Raw genomic sequence first — 6,078 nt, 5'->3', positions numbered from 1 at the left:
TTTCAATACTCCATTTTTCATAGAAAATGTACTAGAAGCATTTAAAAAAAAAAAGTAAAAATACAACTGTGATCAAGGAAAACCGCAGCAAAGAAATACATTTATGCCCTGTTCACACGGTGCAGATTTTTCATGCATTTTTTTTAAAAATCCAATACCAGAATTGGATGAAAGAGAGAAGACCTATAAGGCCCGTTATATATTTTTTCTGTTTAGGTTCCGTTCCTGGTTCTGTGTGTGTGAAGAAGGCCATACACACATTTTTTTTTTTTTTTTGCAGTGTTTTGCCAATTCTCCATGGACAGTCCTTAACCCCTTAATGACCAGCCTATTTTGGATCTTAATGACCACGCTATTTTTTACGTTTTTCCATCGTCGCATTCCAAGAGCTATAACCTTTTTATTTTTGCGTCGATATAGCTGTATAAGGTCTTGTTTTTTGCGGGACAAGTTGTATTTTTTAATAGCACCATTTTTAGGTACATATTATTTATTGATTAACTTTTATTAACTTTTTTTTGGGGGGGGAATAGAAAAAAATCTGAAATTTCGCCACTCTTTTTCGCGTCTTAAATCTACGCCGTTTACCGTGTGGTATAAATAACACAATAACTTTATTCAGCGGGTTGTTACGATTGCAACGATACCAAATTTGTATCGTTTTTGTATGTTTTACTACTTTTACACAGTAAAAACGCGTTTTTTTCTAAATTTGTTTTTGTGTCTCCATATTTGAAGAGCCGTAACGTTTTTATTTTTTCACCGATGCGGTTGTATGAGGGCTTTTTTTTTGCGGGACGACTTGTAGTTTTTATTGGTACCATTTTGGAGTAGATGCGACTTTTTAATCACTTTTTATCAAATTTTTTTAAAGTCAGGATTCACAGAAAACAGCAATTTTTCCATAGGTTTTTATGGAACCGTGCGTTCACCGTGCGGGTTAAATAATGTAATAGATTTATAGTCGGGGTCGTTACGGACGCGGCGATACCAAATATGTGTGACTTTTTAACTTTATTTTGTTTTTTTAATAGTAAAGCATTGTGTAAGGGGAAAAGCTGGGTTTTTCATTTTTTTTCACATTTTTTTTCATTAACTTGAAACTTTTTTTTCACTTTTTTACTAGTCCCATTAGGGGACTTTAATATGCGATTCTGCGATCGCTATTATAATACACTGCAATACTTCTGTATTGCAGTGTATTACTGCCTGTCCGTTTAACACGGACAGGCATCTGCTAGGTCATGCCTGCGGCATGATCTAGCAGGCATTCACTCCAGTTAGACCTGGGGGCCTTTATTAGGCCCCCGGCTGCCATTAGAGACACAGACACTCGGCGATCGTATCGCCAGGTGTCGGTGGGAGAGAGAGGGAGCTCCCTCCAAAACCACTCAGATGCGGTGCTCGCTATTGAGCACCGCATCTGAGGGGTTAAACGTGTGAGATCGATATTAAGGGTATGTGCACACACACTAATTACGTCCGTATTTGACGGACGTATTTCGGCCGCAAGTCCCGGACCGAACACAGTGCAAGGAGCCGGGCTCCTAGCATCATAGTTATGTACGACGCTAGGAGTCCCTGCCTTGCTGCAGGACAACTGTCCCGTAGTATAATCATGTTTACAGTACGGGACAGTTGTCCTGCAGCGAGGCAGGGACTTCTAGCATCGTACATAAGTATGATGCTAGGAGCCCGGCTCCTTGCACTGTGTTCGGTCCGGGACTTGCGGCCGAAATACGTCAGTCAATTACGGACGTAATTAGTGTGTGTGCACATACCCTTAGTATCGATCTCACACGGCAGAGCAGGGACGCTCCCAGCCCTCAGCTGCATCTAGCAGCTGAGAGCAGGGAGATTTGACAGCTCCCTGCTCTGTTTACTTAGGGTATGTGCACACACACTAATTACGTCCGTAATTGACGGACGTATTTCGGCCGCAAGTCCCGGACCGAACACAGTGCAGGGAGCCGGGCTCCTAGCATCATACTTATGTACGATGCTAGGAGTCCCTGCCTCGCTGCAGGACAACTGTCCCGTACTGTAATCATGTTTTCAGTACGGGACAGCAGTTCCATGGAGAGGCAGGGACTCCTAGCGTCGTACATAAGTATGATGCTAGGAGCCCGGCTCCCTGCACTGTGTTCGGTCCGGGACTTGCGGCCGAAATACGTCCGTCAACTGCGGACGTAATTAGTGTGTGTGCACATACTCTTATTCCGATGCCGCGACGTAAAAAGTCTATGGCATCGGAATAAGGCCCGTTAGTGACCGACGTAGAAACACGATGGGCCGGTCACTAACGGGTTAAAGCGGCTCTGTCACCACATTATAAGTGTCCTATCTCCTACATAATGAGATAGGCGCTGTAATGTAGGTGACAGCAGTGATTTTTATAAAAAAAAAAAAAACAATCTATTTTCACCACGTTATTAGCGATTTTAACTTTATGCTAATGAGTTTCTCAATGGACAACTGGGCGTGTTTTACTATTGACCAAGTGGGCGTTGTGGAGAGACGTGTATGACGCTGACCAATCAGCGTCATGCACTTCTCTCCATTCATTTAGTCAGCGCATAGGGATCCTTTTAGATCGCTATGTGCTGCCTTAGGCTGGGTTCACACGAGCATGTTCGGTCCGTAAAGGACGGAACGTATTTCGGCCGCAAGTACCGGACCGAACCCACTGCAGGGAGTCGGGCTCCTAGCATCATAGTTATGTACGATGCTAGGAGTCCCTGCCTCTCCGTGGAACTACTGTCCCGTACTGAACCACTTGATTACAGTACGGGACAGTTGTCCGGCAGCGAGGCAGGGACTCCTAGCGTCATACATAACTATGATGCTAGGAGCCCGGCTCCCTGCAGTGTGTTCAGTCCGGGACTTGCGGCCGAAATACGTTCCGTCCATTACGGACTGAACATGCTCGGGTGAATCCAGCCTTATACTAACACATTAACGATACTGAAGTGTTTAGACAGTGAATAGACATTCCACGGGATGTCTATTCACAATCTCTGCACTTTGTTAATGTTTCTGTGGTAGTTACAGCAGAGGACGCGTAATCTCGCGAGATTACGCGGTAAATGACAGGTTACAACGAGATTACGCGTCCTCTGCTGTAACTACCACAGAAACGTTAACGAAGTGCAGAGATTGTGAATAGACATCCCGTGGAATGTCTATTCACTGTCTAAACACTTCAGTATTGTTAATGTGTCAGTGTAAGACAGCACATACTGATCTAAAAGGATCCCTTATGCGCTGAGGAAATTAATGCGGAGAAGTGCATGATGCTGATTGGTCAGCGTCATACACCCTGTACAACGCCCACTTGGTCAATAGTAAAACACGCCCACTTGGGCATTGAGAAACTCATTAGCATAAATCTAAAATCGCTCCTAATGTGGTGAAAATAGATAGTTTTTTTTAAATAAAAATCACTGCTGTCACCTACATTACAGCGCCGATCTCCTTATGTAAGAGATAGGACACTTATAATGTGGTCACAGAGCCTCTTTAAATGTACAGAACTTTTGGTCAGTGGATTAAATAAAATAGATGACCCACATTTACTAATACTGTGTAATAGCATACACCTAGACGCGGCAGTCATATAATGCGCCAAATTTATCACAGTGGTGCATGCTGTATGATAATTTTGCCGCATTTTGCATTACCTGTAAGGCTATGTTTACACGGCACATTCTCGGCCGTTTTTCGGGCCACAAACGGCTGAAAAATCGGAAGCAGAAAGCCTCCAAACATCTGCTCATCGAGTTCAATGTGAAATACGGCGTTCTGTTCCGACAGGGTTTTTTTTACGTGGCCGTTTTGAAAAACGGGCGCGTAAAAAAATGGCCGCGAAAAAGTAGTGCAGGTCAGTTCTTGGGACGTTTTTGGAGCCGTTTTTCATTGACTCTATTGAAAAGTGCTCCAAAGACGGCCGTAAAAAACGCAGCGAAAAACGTGAGTGGCTTAAAAAAGTCTGAAAATCAGGAGCTGTTTTCCCTTGAAAACAGCTTCGTATTTTCAGAAGTTTTTGAGTTTGCGTGTGAACATAGCCTTAGACACTTTTCCCTTTCTTATACAGTCTTTGATTTGTTTCTTGTGCCGTTTTGTTTGGCACATTTTAAGCCACACCCCTTCTGATAAGCCACACCTCTTCTGATAAGCCACGCCTGCTTTTCTAGACACTTTTAAAAAGTATTTAGTTAGTTGCAAATATCTAAATTGCATCAATTTGTCGTATTTTTCTCCACATACTGAACCCGGACACAGCAGTGAATCAGATATGTCAGTGTTTTCGTTTCCGTATATCATTCTATTTTGTATCAGGATTCTATTGCATTTTAATGGGCAGAATAGTGAAGAATGCTGCTTTATTCTATGTAGTAAAAAGAAATAATAGTAAAACCTCATGTATTAGGTCTAGTTCACACAGATTTTTTGTTGCCAAAAATTGCCTCCAAACCCCCCCATGCACATGAACGTGCTTTTGCGGCAACAATTCCCCCGAAAATCCACGGGAGAATTGCGGCCCCATTCATTCCTATGGGGCCATCCACCTGACCGTAGTTTTCACGGTCCGTGCATGGCCCAGGAGCCCGGACCGCAGAAAGAACGGGCATGCCTTATTACGGCCGAGTTCTGCAGTCCAGGCTCATAGGAATAATGGACGCGGACATGTGCACGGCCCGCGATTTGCGGGCGGCTCGCAGCTGTCACTCCGTGGCCGGCCGGCCGACCCGGAAATTATGGCCGTGCACATGGCTACGGTTGTGTGCATGAGGCCTTATTGTTTTCAATAAAAGGTAGAGAAGTTTTTTTTCCCGGGCGCCATGCCCTATCTTGGAATGGTTTCCACCCCTAAGTCTCAGGCTGGGTTCACACGACCATGTTACGTCCGTAATGGACGGAACGTATTTCGGCCGGAAGTCCCGGACCGAACACACTGCAGGGAGCCGGGCTCCTAGCATCATAGTTATGTACGATGCTAGGAGTCCCTGCCTCGCTGCCGGACAACTGTCCCGTACTGTAATCATGTTTTCAGTACGGGACAGTAGTTCCACGGAGAGGCAGGGACTCCTAGTATCGTACATAACTATGATGCTAGGAGCCCGGCTCCCTGCACTGTGTTAAGTCCGGGACTTGCGCCCGAAATACGTTCCGTCCATTACGGACGTAATGTGCTTGTGTGAATCCAGCCTTAATGCGCAGGATGCGTATTACGTGCGTTTTTTACGTGCGGATTTGCATGCGGCAATACATTACCAGGATAGTCAATACGATTCCAGGAAATGTCATGTACACGCTGCAGTATTTTTCGGGACAGAAATTGACCTGCGGTGCGTTTTTTAGAATCCGCAGTATGTCAATTTATCTTGATTTTTCAAGGTTGTTTGCAAATTGTATCTGCCTAGTGCTCTGGAAAAGCGCACCAAAGCCCGCAGCACGAAAAATGCATCAAACCGAAAAACACATAAAAAAACACACGATCCGTTGCGGTCTTTACCTGCGGATTTCCTGCGTATTGCTGCGGTTTTGGTGCATATTTTCCGCACCAAAATACTCAACGTGTGCATGTAGCCTAAACCTCCATTGAAATTGACGGAAGGCAGAAAAAAACCGCTCCATTTCTTTGGAGCGTTTTTTGATGTGGTCTATGACCAAAAAAATGCCCACGGTTTTGCATTTGATTAATTAAAAAAAAAAAACGCATAAAAAGAATGCTTGAAAAGCCTTATCGAGGCCGATTTTTTTCTGCCTGACAAAAAACTCCATGTGAACTAGGCCTTAGTTACAAAAAGGATTATAACCGAATTCATTATGGCTCCTGTAACAATGGTAGCTATGAACAGGGTTACCAACCTCCACTTCAGTCATTTCTGAACAACTGAGATAAAAATCACGGACAGATCTAAATTTTTACGGACACATTACAAAATCATTGCCTGTGCTAGGAGTGACTCGCCAATCACAGCCCTGCTTACTTAGCGCGGGAAAGCTGCTAGCGGGGCTGTGATGGGTGAGTCCGACTCACTCACCACTCACTCTACCCCCCCCCCACCGTCACCA

This window comes from Rhinoderma darwinii, chromosome 2 (assembly GCF_050947455.1).
Source record: "Rhinoderma darwinii isolate aRhiDar2 chromosome 2, aRhiDar2.hap1, whole genome shotgun sequence".
Classification (NCBI taxonomy): Eukaryota; Metazoa; Chordata; class Amphibia; order Anura; family Rhinodermatidae; genus Rhinoderma; species Rhinoderma darwinii.
This window is presented reverse-complemented; position numbering follows the sequence as displayed.